Source organism: Zosterops lateralis, assembly GCF_965231275.1.
Source record: "Zosterops lateralis genome assembly, chromosome: 2".
NCBI classification, from domain to species: Eukaryota; Metazoa; Chordata; class Aves; order Passeriformes; family Zosteropidae; genus Zosterops; species Zosterops lateralis.
Window position 1 is genome coordinate 70,512,619 of NC_139763.1, and position 13,755 is coordinate 70,526,373.

The 13,755-nt window shown below is 39.3% G+C and overlaps 1 protein-coding gene across 7 annotated transcripts in view; it reads left to right on the top strand.

The window, feature by feature from the left end:
• Positions 1 to 13,755, top strand: part of LNX2 (ligand of numb-protein X 2) — a 58,881-nt gene that overhangs the window by 2,050 nt on the left and 43,076 nt on the right. For 2 of the 7 annotated variants that reach the window (XM_083855666.1, XM_083855665.1), the window contains exon 2: positions 4,911 to 5,017. The exons of 3 other annotated variants lie outside the window; for them this stretch is intronic. The gene's annotated coding sequence lies outside the window, so the exon portion shown is untranslated. Of the gene's footprint in view, positions 1 to 4,671; positions 5,059 to 13,755 lie in introns of those variants that run through there. 2 more of the 7 variants (XM_083855662.1, XM_083855663.1) reach the window with 2 other exon arrangements.

The window sequence follows — 13,755 nt, forward strand, 5'->3', positions numbered from 1 at the left end:
TAAAACTTTGCAAGAGGAATATAAGCCGGGTGGAAAAGTACTGTTTTCCTTAGACTGGTTAAAAAATAAGCTTACTGAGACCTGTCCTGCCAGAAGTGCTGGGTTTTGACATTGCAACGTTTGGCATTTGTTTGTTGTGCGCTCTCATGGAAGCACTGATCACCTCAATGAGAGTTTCTTTTTTTTAAGCCTTCACCCATAGTGAGTCTCAATCTTGGCATATATTTATGGCCTGTATTAATAAAAAAACAGTAGAAGTTTGTTAGCTACTAGTTAAAACTGTATACTTGAAAATACGCCAAAATATCGCTCTCTTCTTTCATCTTATTTTTCTGTGCTTCTAAAAAATGTTAACATATTTGAAAGCAACTGGGAAGAAGTTATACCAAAAATATCAAAGTGAAATGTGTAAAGTACACGATGTGTACTAGACCATAAATTAATATAAATTATTGCCTCGCATCAGCAAAATGTTGCTTGTTTAAAGAGCTACTAGACATTAGGAGCTGTAACTAATAAGAAAACTACATTCATTAGGTGTTAAAATGCTCCCTGGTGTGAAAGGCACCAGAGGAAGCTGGTTGCCTATTTGATATGGCAGTGGCTTGTCTCTGATATTTGAAAATTCTTTGTTGATTTAGTTTGCAGAAGCATTTTTAATGTGACACCATTGAATGCTGTTAAATTACTTTATTAGGTCAGTGGAGTTTGTCCTTTAGATATTGTAGTGCCTTTTGGAGATGAAAATGCTTTTAAATATTAGTATTAAGTTATATAATTGATAGGTCAACCCTCTGTCGTGTTACAGGGGATCTCTGTAGTACTGTACATCTGTAGTGCTGTGCCTGAGCTGGCTCCATCCCTGCAACGTGCTCTGCAATACTACAGGCGTGTCTTCTATTTCTGAAGCACTTTGCTGGTACCAGAGATGTCAGCCCTTTATGTTCTTATAGAAGCTTATTTCAACTGATGGCAGTTTAGCAAGTAATTTACGGGCTGGAATAGGAGCAGAGTTCCTTGCAGACTCTCTCCTACTGAGCTGTGTGTTAGGTGGTGAACACAAAAGCCTAAGTATGCAGCTGTCTGATATCAAGTCAGATAACTTCTGAACATAGAATATTTTAAATTGTTTTACGTTTTTTCCATTCAAATACTGGAAACTATTTTTGACATGGAAACTTCGGGTAGCATAGCTCAATATTTGCAGTCTCATTTTTGCTTCAAGTAAACAAGTTGATATTGCTCTGGAGTTGTGGCATGTTGTTAAGAATGTCTAGAATTTTTTCACTGTCATCACAATAAACCAGACCAAACGGGGTAGGAAACTAATTATTAGATTGTGAATGAGATATATCCGTGTTATATGGAAGGTAATTTTTACTCGGGAAGAGTTGGTTCACTTTGGGATAGAGTGGTAGATGTTGTATTTTGCCTGGTTGTTTTTTCTTCGTTCCACAGAGAGGAATCATTGAGTCATCACAGAATGGTTTGGGTAGAAAGGGACCTTACAGATCATCTAGTTTTAATCCCCTTGGGAAGGAGCAGGTTGCTCAAAGCCTCATTTTGGAGATGGTGATCTTTGAATATTAACCAGCTTTTTTGGGCTCCCCTTCCCTCAAGGACATTATTGCATGATGCTCAACCAGGCAGACCCCTGAAGAGGCTGGTCTGCTCTCCTGAACCCTGGGGTACTGAGCCTGCTGTGGTCCCTGCTCACTGCCCTAAGGTCCTCAAACTCCACCATTCCAAGGTCACTGAAGCCAAGGCTCCCCCCTAGCTTCACATTCCATACCAGACCCTCTACATTGGAGAGAGCAAGGTGCAGCATAGCACCTCTTCTTGTTGGCTCTTCCACTACTTGGAAGAGGAAGTGTTTCTGTATTTCATTGGAGAGGTTTGACACACTTAACCAGTGTTTGATGGGCTGTACAGAATTTTTCAGAAGAACCCTTGTTTGTAGAACAAAATGCAGTTTGCTCAAGTAGTATATCCAATATATGAACTAATCCAGTTTTAAAATGTTGTAAATGATAGTAATAAGTAGCTCTAGATAATGAAACAGAAGGAAGTATGACTTATTTTTCCCTTTTCTAGCAATGGAACAAAATGAGAAGTGGTCCATGTTAAAGGAGAACTCATATGTGCCTGGACAAAGGGAGGCAGACAGTAGTTGCAGATAGGCAAACCAGGACTTTCAGACTGTGTAGCCTGGAGTGGTGTAGTGCTGTCAGATATTATTCTGCACAGTGGGGAAAAATTAACTACATGCTTCCTGCTTCTGCTTTGTACATTCCTTGCAGTGGGAGTGATTTTGGAGTGTGATACAGGCTGTGTTCCCCAGCCCCCGAGATCACACTACCACTGCATGTTCCCATGACCTTCTCTGAAGAGGTTGCACAAGCCCAGTGGAAGATGTCAGGATGCCTGTGTTGTGCATTCCCAGGGGTTGGCTCTTTAGAAGGCAATTGGGAGTAAGCACAGTTTATTATTGGGTTCAGTCTGTATTCTTAAGTGCTGACACTTTTATAGACTCTTGCAGTTTTACTCATTCTGTAGATTTTTGTTATGTTCTTTGCATGCAATTTTTGCTTGGATCTGAGCTCGCTTCCACAGACAGCCCTCTCTTACTGCACTGTCATTGTCAAAAACTGTGGCCTCAAAAGACCAAAAAATACCAATGATGGAAGATTTTAAGCTCTTACCTTCCTGTGGCTTTCTTTGTTCTTCACATTGGTGCTAATCCTTGTTTCAGAGTTCAGAGATAGGAAGAAGAAAGCCAGTGCAGCAGAGGTTTTTTGGCACGACAGAAGAAAAACTGAAGTTCAGCCAAAGCTGGTGGAGGCTGTCTTATGTTCCAAAACTAGTTTGTGGAAAGTGATTTTCAGTGGTTGTTGTCTTGTGCTCAGACAAGCTGTCATGTTCTGCCATGAGATTGTTGTGTTTGCTTTGAAAGAACCAACCCTGGAGGCTTTTATTATGATACAGAGCAATGCTTCAGAGTCCAGGCACCATGGTTTTTCTGGCCATCAAGTTTTGGTTGGCATTCCTGAATAAGGTTTTAATTAAAAAACCAACAAACAAAAAAAAGCTTGGCTGGTATCAGTGAGCCACCTTTATTGGTGCATTTTACTTTGTCATGAAGTGAAAGTGCTTTTGTCTCCATTCCATGTATTCCCCAGATGAAATGAGCTGTATGGTAGTGGCAGTAGAATAGAGCCTCTGGTGGGGGTTTCTGTGGCTGTGGTCATGTCATCCAAATAATTCCTCTGATTGACCAGCAAAACCGAAGTACCAAGAAGAAGGCCCATAACTCCTGCAAGGCTCTTAGGCTAACCATGTTTTGACTTCAACACAGCTGGTTGTCCCACTGCCATCAGTAACAGCCTGTGCAGAACAGCGCATTCAAAGTCCATCTTACGGCCAAGTAGTCTCCATCTAAAGCCAGTCACATTTCCAGGAGGATGCTGGAGACATTAATGTCTGGATGTGCCTCGTGGATAGTGTGCTGAATACCTGTGATACATTAAATACTTAAGTATGCATCTTGTTAAATTGCCTCTACCTGTTTGGAGGTTGAAAGTTACAGAAAAAAACCCACACCAGTTTGTACTGTTGCCACTTCATGCAGAAGGGGATTCCTTATTGTTGTTTCCCAAGTTCATGCATTTATTTACCAGTGGCTCACCCTTCTTCATCTTCTTGCCTCTCCTTACTGGATCTATTGCCCTACACCATGTAATTTTCTCTTACGTTGCTTTTTTAAATTGAGCTGTTTAACACTTGTTTATGACCAGAATGAATTAACCATAAGTGAAACTTGATCGATGCATCACAAGACCACATAGATCCTGATGTGCTGTGTAGGCAGTGTGATCATGTTGGAGGGTTTGCCGTAAACCCTGTCCTAATGGGACAGTTCTGAGTACCCTTGGCGCAGTGTGTGTGCACCACAGCTCTCAGCCAAACCCACGCTGCACTCCGGGGGCTGCCCCAACTCTGAATTGAAGCAAACTTGTTTTTTAAACTTCTCAAAAAACTTTGTCAGTCAAGCTTCTTCCGGAGCAGGTTGATGAGGATTTCCTTCTGTCTGGCCTCTTTTTCCTGTTTTCATGTGCTGTTTGTTCTAGAGCAGTTTTCTCAGCCTTTTATTGTTATTGACAGAAGCTAATGAAGGCTCACCCAGTGAATTAGTAAAATAGTTCTTTCCTGCCTTTATGTTAATTAAAAATTAGTACCAGTTCAATTCCTGGACTATTTTTATAATTAATCCATTACCAAACTACCATTTCTGCTTCAAATGAAGATTGAAGGCTTAAAATTCACAGAGTTTCCTGCCTAGTATTAAAACAGTGTTGAAAGCCTTCAGATTTTAGGTGTGCATCTTAACTATTTAAATTCCTTTTAGATGTTAAAGGTAAAGCTAGATTCATTCAGATTTGATTAGGCTAAAAATACAGATACATTTGTGTACCTGTGGATCTGTCATGCATTTCACGCAAATGTCTTAAAACTCTAAGTTCTACTAATACACATAAGAAAGCTTCATAAGAATTCAGTGACAGCTGCCAAATGTTAATGTTGATTTCAAATGTTTTTGAAATCACCAACAAAAAAGGTAGTTTTCTACTTTGTCTGGCAAAGTAACTACTCTTCATTCCTATTATCAGGGGGGTGGCTCAGCAGGTCTGTTCAGCACTGATACTTTTATATTCTGTAGCCAGAAGGGACACAAGCTGAATTGGGCTTCACCACATGTACAGCAGTAAATATACCTGTTTGGAATAATCCTGCATAAATAATCCTTAAGAATTTAGTTGTGAGGAGGTTTTTTTTTTTTTCCCACTTTGAAATCCATTTTGACTGTAGCTGCTGACTTTCTATTGAATGTGCCTCTCCTGCTTTTTTTGCAGGGAAAATAACTTTGCGGTGAAGCAAAAGTGAAGGTGATTCAGTGGTGGTAAAAAGGAGAATCAGCAACACAGCTTGTCTGAGCACTTGACCTGAGCTGTCTTGCCATGTAAGCAGAAAAAGAGAATCTGTGGGAAAATTAACACTGAAGTGAGTGGTAACACAAGATTTTGGGTTACTGGAGTGTGAAATGAAAACTGTTAACAGTCCTTTCTTCTGCAGTAAGAGATGTGTGCCATTGACCAGAGGAATGCTGTAGAAGTGTAATGCTTTCCTAACTCATACTTTGGAAAGTTTGGAAAGCTGTGAAACTAGGAAATGTTCTAAGTGTTGTGCTGTTACGAAGTCGAAGACACTTGACTAGGAACTTTTGGGTACAGCTTGACTTGTTGCCTTCTGCAATCAGATGTGAGTTTCACAGCACCTGAACCCTTTAAGTAAGCTTCAAGTTCAGTGAAGGCAACTTATTTCACACAGTAATGTCAACATCGTGCTCAGATTTTATTTTTGTCTCACATTGTCAAAGAGGAGAGAGTTATGTTTTAGCTGATACTGACTTTGAGGATAAAGATGGTTGGTGTAAAGTGTTCCTGTAGGTGACTATGTCGATACCTGGAAACATGCAAAGCAAGTTAAGTTGATCTGCAGGAGAGAAGGGACTTCACTACAATGCACCCATGTATGTTAGGAGCAATTGATATCCTGTATATGTGATTTTCTAGGTGATGTATCACATGTTGAATCCTATTTTGCCATTCCTGTAGCTTGACTGTACAATTTAATCCACAATGGTGACTCCATAGGGTCCTTTATGGGTATGAGAGTCCTTTTGTCTGCTTCTGCTCCCAAGGAAGTCACTGAATTCAGCACAGTTATGATGATACTGTTACAACAAATCATCTCTGATGGGCTTTCTTTGCTAAGGCTCAGATCTGTGCAAGGCTGCTTGTACAGATCTGGTTAACATTCTGCTTATCATTGGGCCTTACATCTGTGTGTGTATATAAAACCAATTTCTGTATGTAAAGAAGTAAAACAGCGTAAAAAGGGAGAACCAAACCCTGTACTTTCTCTTTTCATTCTTTTTTTTCTTTTCAGATCTTAGAAATCCTGCCAGATTTAGTTTTAACGTTAAGTTTTAACATTAACATTTTTATGGAAGAATAGAGTGGAAATATAGCAGTGAAAGACATTATAGAAATCTGATCCGGGATGTTTTTACCAATTTAATTATTGTTCAGTTCTGTAGGTTTTACTTTTTATTGTGAAGTAAATTGTCTTCTGGTGCTGTCAGCAGTTACAGCAATGAGGAGCTTCAATCATGTGCTGTTTAAATAGAAAAGCAGTACTGCTAATTGTCAACACTGATTATAGAAAATGTCATGAACAGTTTATGGGTTTCATTGTGAGGATTTTCACATAAATTGCCAAACCAAAACTTTGGAACACAGTAAATGAGTGATAGAAAAGTAGTAAGCTTTGTAAGATAAAAGGAGTTATTTTCTTAATTTTCCAGCTGTTGAGTAAATGTGAAAGGAAATCATCAAATTGCTTTTGCTATTATGATGTATTTTTCTTAGTCCGCAGGTTGTTCTGTCCTTATTTAATATTAAACTTAGTTTTCTGACATAAAATTATCCTGCTTCTCAAATTCGAAATAAATTGGAAGCAATTAATTAGTGGAATAATCAAGCAATCATTTAATCAGAGTTAAAACTGTATGTAAATAAATTTACATATTCATCTATAAAATTGCATTTAAGTATAGTGATAACAGTCTTTATTAGAAAAAGTGCTCTGATTTAACATGAATTGACAAGGATTAGGATTTAATAATGAATTAATTATTGTTTCCTGTTTGGGGGGGAAGATATTTTCCCCAAAGATTTTGGTTTTAATACTACCATCATTTTCCCCAGATGTTCTCAAATACATTCTGCATTGTTTTGAAACAACTCTAATCTTTAATACGATTATCTGTAAATTTCCTTTGTTTACTGAGGGATTTTTTCAGATTATCAAACCATTTTATATACAAATCCTCCTTTCCTTAGTGCATACCGTAATTCTCCATTGCATGCCCAAGGCAGTGCCCCAAATGAAACCAACTGACATCAATTATTGATGATTACTCTGCCTGCTGGGGAGTGAAATCGAGCCTCCAGTCTCAATTCAAGATTTGTTTCAAGCACAGGGTAATGAGAGCAGGTGCAAGGACACACTGGAGTATGTGCATTGATTTGCAGTGTAAGCACAGGCAGGTGATTTACGAGTACACCGGATTGAGAAGAGAAAATGGTTACAGCCAGGGTTGTCATTGCTTCTGAAGAACTTGGGTGGTGTGTTTTCCTGGTACCAACACACCAGAATGAGAGGAGGTTTTTTTTTTTCTCATCATGGTAGTAATGTTTCATTACACTGGGGCATGGGATAGCACTTAACAGGAGGGGGGAGCCCCTCTGTCCCAGTTCTTCATCTCACCGAAGTATGGCCTGATCTGATTTACTCTGACTCCATCAGGCTTCACAAGCTGAAACTGTACTCCCTTTTTCTGATGCACCAATAACTGTCTTTCACTGGGATTTCCTAAGTGTGAAATCGAGCAACCTAACAGTGGAAGTATGCTTAAGCATTCCTCATGCCACTCCCATTTTTGTCCATCCTTTGTGTGGGATTGGGAAAAAAGCTTCGGAACAGAAACCAGCAGCTGGGTTACAACATAGGTTCAGAAGTGAGGGAAAACTGAAAGGCAGTGAATAAGCTAAAAACATGGCATTTCTTAGTTTTGTAAATTAGCTCCATGTAATTGTAGGCGTTGCTACATGTAATTTTCAACAGCCTGTTTTTAATGCAACAGTTGCAGCAACTACATAATTGATAAAATCCTTATTGCTTATGAGGTTTAGAAGGAGCTGGCAATGCTGCCTGAGCTACAGGACAGCTTAGAGACAGCTGAAAATATTATTATCCTTTAGGGGAAAATAGGTCTGCTTGATTTTTTTTTTTTTTTTTTTTTTTTTTTTTTTTCTGGAGGACAAATTAAGAGTCAGGGTTTGGGTCCAGTCAGATTTCCCCCACTGCAACTTCTTTCCAATGCTGACAGCCCCTTATGGGCCCGCCTGCCTGGGTTTCCCTGTAAAGCATTCACTCTTGCATGTTGTTTTGATAAGCTGTTTTCAGGCTTTCAGAACAACAGACAAAAGAAGGGAAATGCACATTGTTTTCAAAACCCAGTGTGGAATTTCTTGGGAAGCTGTGCAGAAGCATTAGCTTTTTTCATGTTTGAGGCTGTCAGAATCTGTTGTAGGGAAAAAGGTCGGATATGAATACAAGAGTCTGATGTTTCCCCATCAGGACTGCCCTCCGTTATCTGGATTCAGGAGTTCCAATGCCGAATGTTAGGCAGGAGTAAGAAGTGAGCAAAAGAGGATGCATCTTCGAAGGACAAAGCAGAGCAGTGAGAGCTTCCCTTGTTGGCAAAAGCCTGAGTAAGCAGGTGGGGCTGGCAGTGTGCCCTGAAGGTTAATGCAGTCGGTTACCAAGCTGGAGGGGAAGGTGAAGCCCTCCCTTCTTCCAGGCTTCTTGAGAAAGGTGCTCTGAGCAGGCTTCTGGCTGCTGCCTCTCATTTCACCTTGGGTGCTGGGAGAAAGAAATGGTAGCTAGGACTGAGACAATGCAAGGCTAAAAAAAGCCAACCAAAAATCAATGTATATAGTATTGATGGCATTTAGAACCGTGTCGGTTTCTTTCTTTGGTGAGCTCCAAGCAGCAGCAGGGCCAGTGTTTCCTTTCCTCTGCAGCTGAGCTGCCCCAGTGGGTTCAGAGGCTGCTGTCCGCCCACCCAGCTGCCTGCTGTGCTGGCTGGGGTTTTATGGGGCCTCTGAGGCTATTCCTGGATGACAAGTCTATATTAGAGAAATACTGACAATTTTTTTTTAGTGCTAATGCAGGAGCTGTGTAGCTGAGCACAGATAGTGGTATTGTTAATTTTCCAGGCTGTTGCTATCTTACTCTCAGCCGTCCCTAGACATCCTCACCATTTTATGTTTCCTCTCTAATGGCATGAGCCAGGATGTCATAATATTCAAAATCAAATGTACCAGAAAATATAATAAATTAGACTAGGGCTAGCAGAGTAATTGAAGAATAAACTGAATTTAAACTGAACAGGATTGTGTTATGAACTGATTGCTATTCACAAAATGCACTAGATGAGTGTGACTTCATGTAGATTTACTATTGATGGCAGCATTTCCTACATGGCTATTGGCAATAAAGAAATGAAAACGGTGTGAACTTTTGCGTTAGTACCAGAACATAATAATGCAGTAAAGAAAAAAGTACCATTCTCGTTACACTGCAAAGTGATTCTGGAAGACAAATTTTCTTGTGCTTTATTTATTTATTTAAGATGTTTATGTGTATTTAGAAATCCTTGAATTTATAAAAAGGGAGTGCAGTTTCTTGGCATGGAAAGAACTAAATTTTTCCTCAACTCTTAATGTAATTCTTCAGTAAGAAACTACTTAGGAAATGTAGCAGTAGAGTGTGTTCTCATCAATTCAGAAAACTGAGTTTAAGGACATTTGATGTCCGTAAGGAATTTTAAAGTTGTTTGCCCAGACAATTTTACAGTGGATAGTCTGTGTATTTTTCTTTGAGTAGAATTTTCTGGGTTTTATTTCATTAAAACCAGATATTGTACATACATAAGACATTTTTAAAATAACCCTCCAGTTTTGATGCTAGTAGGGATGTAGGGAGATGGGATTTGTGAGCTACAAGTTACCTGAGCTGAACCCTGTGTTCTTCTGTTCTCTTGAAATGTGAAATGAGATAGAGCTAGTGAAAGGCACCCTGAAGGTTGCTTGTACAACCAGAAGCCATGGGAAAGCCTGTGGAAATGGAAGCAGCCAGCAGCAGATACTTACTAAAAGATAGCAGGTGTTGTCTGAGCTGCTGGGTTGAGGAATGTGCGTGGGTTGTACGAGAGCAGGCCCTGTGCTGAGCAGGTCTGTTGATGTTGGTAGTTGAACTGCTGGTGTGCAGAGAATCTGAAACTGGGCAATACTTTATTTTCTATTTATTCTAATTTTGGGACTGCAGAAGGAATTGTGTAAGGATGAGATTTTTGGGGACAATGATCCAAGCTCAAGATAAGACTGCCGTTTTCCAAGTTATGTGCTGTGGTGGAATACCAGCAAATGGAAGGGCTGGTCAGTGATAGGGATCCAACAAGCCTTTGGTGGCAGTGGGGGCAGATGGGAAAAGAGCAATATTACTGTACCAAAAGAATTAATTTTGTAATAATAAGCAGTATGATTTGTTTAACTGAGCTCTTTCAAGTTTAAAGGTTTAAGTTGTATTTAAGCATGAAATTGTATTGTTTACTTTCATTATTCTTGTAAAATTTAAATAAGGTTCTCTACCAAGAATGGTAATGAAATCCATTTGATTTTAAAACTACAGAATTTTTAATACTACAGAATGGTAAAAAAAAAAAAGCAGCTCTTGTGAGTTAAATACTTGAATATATATAGTAAGGTTTAGCATTATTAAACTAATTCAAAATGTTGTTAAATCCCTTGATTTAAATTACTTCACTGTGCCATGACCTGATGGAATTAGAAATTAATCTAGAAGATGCAATTAATAGACTACTTATATCCCTCATGTAATACTTAAAATGACTTATTTTTCTGTGCGTATTTTGATCACTTACTAACTTATCTCCTTGCATCCATCCCATATCCCATAGAAGTAGGCAGAGGGATCACTCCAGGAGGGAGGACAGCCAGCTCCTGCCTGTCCTTCTGGGCTGACTGGGGAGATGGTGAGGGCCAGTTTCATAAACAAGATGCAGACCACCTTGGTGCTCTTTTCAAACTTGCGTAGGAGACAACTTGGGATAATGCTGTTATAAAGGAAAAAATAATCTTCCTAACAGTAGGGAGGAAATTGGCAGCATTTAACCTACTTAAAAAGAAACAAGCAGTACAGGAATTCCTACAGGAAGGTTTTGAGGAAGGTAGCCTTCAAGATCTGGTATTTCTGCTTGCTGCAATGGGAAATTCTGATGTTTTATGAAAAATTAAGAGCTCTTCTTTGCTAGTGAGGGCTCCTGTTACTTTCCATCTATCCTGCATCCGAGGTGACTTCTGGTGAGTTACAAAACACTGCTTATCTTTGAGACCTTTCCCCAGTGCAGCACAACACTTGTAGATAGTATTACATGATTAAGGTTTTTTTCTAGCTGCCACCAGTCTCTTTCCTAATGCTTCTTACCTTGTAAACCTAGCACATGGAATCTGTGTGCTATGGGTGGGCTCTTACTGCGGGTAAGACCACTGGAGAAACTTTGAGTGCAGTTTGTTAGGGAGAAATATGATGGGTAAATGGACTTCTTTGAGACTTGTGGAGCATGATTTTCTTTAAAAATACGTTTGCGGCATGGAAGGAGTAACTATTTTTGATAAAGCTCATTTCAGTAAACATTAGAAGCATCTCAGTTTGAGCAGTCCAGATTGTTTTGGAAGCTGCAGGCAGTTGAATGATGTATTAGAATTTAAGCAGTATATTTTCTATAACATTTTGAAGCAGAAAGTCTAAACCATTTTCACAGGGTGAATGCATCCTGGAAGCATGCAGCAGTTACCATGATTAACCATTGGAAAACACTGTTCTGCTCAATCCTGTAATAATGTGCCCAAAAGTCCTTTTAGGAACAAAGGCAGTAGTAACAAGGAACCAAAGGTGGTGTTGCTGGGGTATGGGGTGTAGGTGGTGCATGGGACCTGCCAGTTTTTGATGTGAATGCTTTCAGTTAACACATGAAAGCTGGAACAACTTTGAAAAGAAAAAAGTTCAGAAAAAGATAGTAGAGGATCCTTTATGATATTTATTCAAGAATTCTTCTTTCCTCATCTGATTGGTAAGTAAAGCATAGTGCATAAATGTAATGGGAGCTTTCATAATTTTAAAAAGATGTTTACCTATCTGGTGGCATCACTGATGGGCAGCTAATCCAGCTAGATATGCCTCTTTGCTACAGACTGAGTAACTATCATAAACACCTAATGATGGGAAACTCTCAGAACAGTCAACATGACCAGCTAATACTACTAGGTAAAGATTTCACACTCGGATCCAGAATTGCAGAAATGTGTATTTAATGTGTACACGTGAACTAATCACTTCAGGTAGTTCCTTTGTGCAGTGATGCTGTTGGGATCAACATTTAATGCTGCAATTTCTATTGAGGAATGCTTTTCCTGTATTAGGTGGGCAGGGAGACAATGTTATGTGAAGTCACTGATGTCATTGCATGCAGCTGACAAGAGGGACAGGTAGGAAGAGCAATCTGAGGCTGATGTACAAGGCAGCCACAGCCATCCTTGTAGACCCTGCTGCTGTGGTGGTGTTGGACTGCTGAGGATCATTGTATGGTATGTTGTTGAATCCTGTAAGAAAAGCCTTTTAAAAGTCTGGCAAGTCAGCTTTGCCATGGAGACTTTTTTTGCCTGGAGAATCTCTTCAGTCTGTTATTTTAAATTATGTATGCCCCAAAGCAAGTACAAATCATAAAATGAAAAAATACCAGGGTGGAAGGGACCTCAAGGATCATCTGGTCCAACCTTTCTTGATAAAAGCACAGCCTAGACAAGATGGTGCAGCACCTTCTCCAAATGTATCTTGAAAGTGTCCAGCATTTGGGAATCCACCATTTTCCTGGGGATATTATTCCAATGGTTGATTTTTCTCATTGTGCAAAATGTTTCTTTTGTGTCCAGGCAGAATTTTCACAGAGGGAACTTGTACCCATTACCCCTCATATTTTCCATGTGTCTCCTTGTAAAATAGGAGTCTCTATCTACCCTCTAAATACTGGAACATGTTGATAAAGTCTCCCCTAAGCCTTTCCTCAAGGCTGAGCAAGCCCAGTTCTCTCAGCCTCTCCTCAAATGGCAGACTTTCCAGTCCTTTGATCATCTTCCCTCTCTCTGGTTTTTCCACATCTCTTTTGAACGATTCTAGTGTGTCCATTAGATAGGGAGATGAACAGCTCATAAATTCAGATGTTGCTGTTTCATGTTTAGTCAAATAGACTTTGATGGTTGTAATGTAGCAGCACAAAGGCATTTTGAGTTTTGTGAATGCAAAAAGGAATATTAATTTCAACTTTATCCCTGAAAAGTTCAGTGAAAAAATGGGGAAGAGCTTTTCACGTTTTGCTACATTCTTTTCCTACCTTGGTAAGAACTGCTTCTCTTTAGCCTTTACAAAGGATGTAGTAGCTGAAAGGAAGGTTTTTTCATGTGAAAGAAAAGAAAGTGAGAAAATGAGTTTAGAAGATCATCAGCAGAAATATTTTATGGGGCTTACAGAGGGTCCCTTTGTACGAAAATAGGAGAACTACAGATACAAACTAAGTCCCTAAATGAGCAATAGTTTGTTTGAAGTGGCAAGCCATTATAATTGTTTTTTTTTCTCTCAGCTCTTCCACATTTCTGAAGAGGGCATGGAAAAAGCCTGTCAGAAAAGTTCATAAAGGTTAAAACCTTTATGATTGTTAGTGACTTAGAGATTATTGGGTAGAGGCATTAAATAAGTGGAATATACGGTGACTATCATGGGCGGTATGTTGTTCTGTTACACATTACAAAGTTAAAATGTCGTGAGTTGAAAATATGTTTCCTCATATTTATGCACAACATAGACTAACACAATTGCTCAGCTAAATAAACAGGACATTTTCAATTATAAGGTGCCATTACCTTTGTGTGTTCTTGTCATTTATGAAATCAGTGGGTGGTTAATTAAATTGCTCCTTTGGACTCTCCTGAAGGC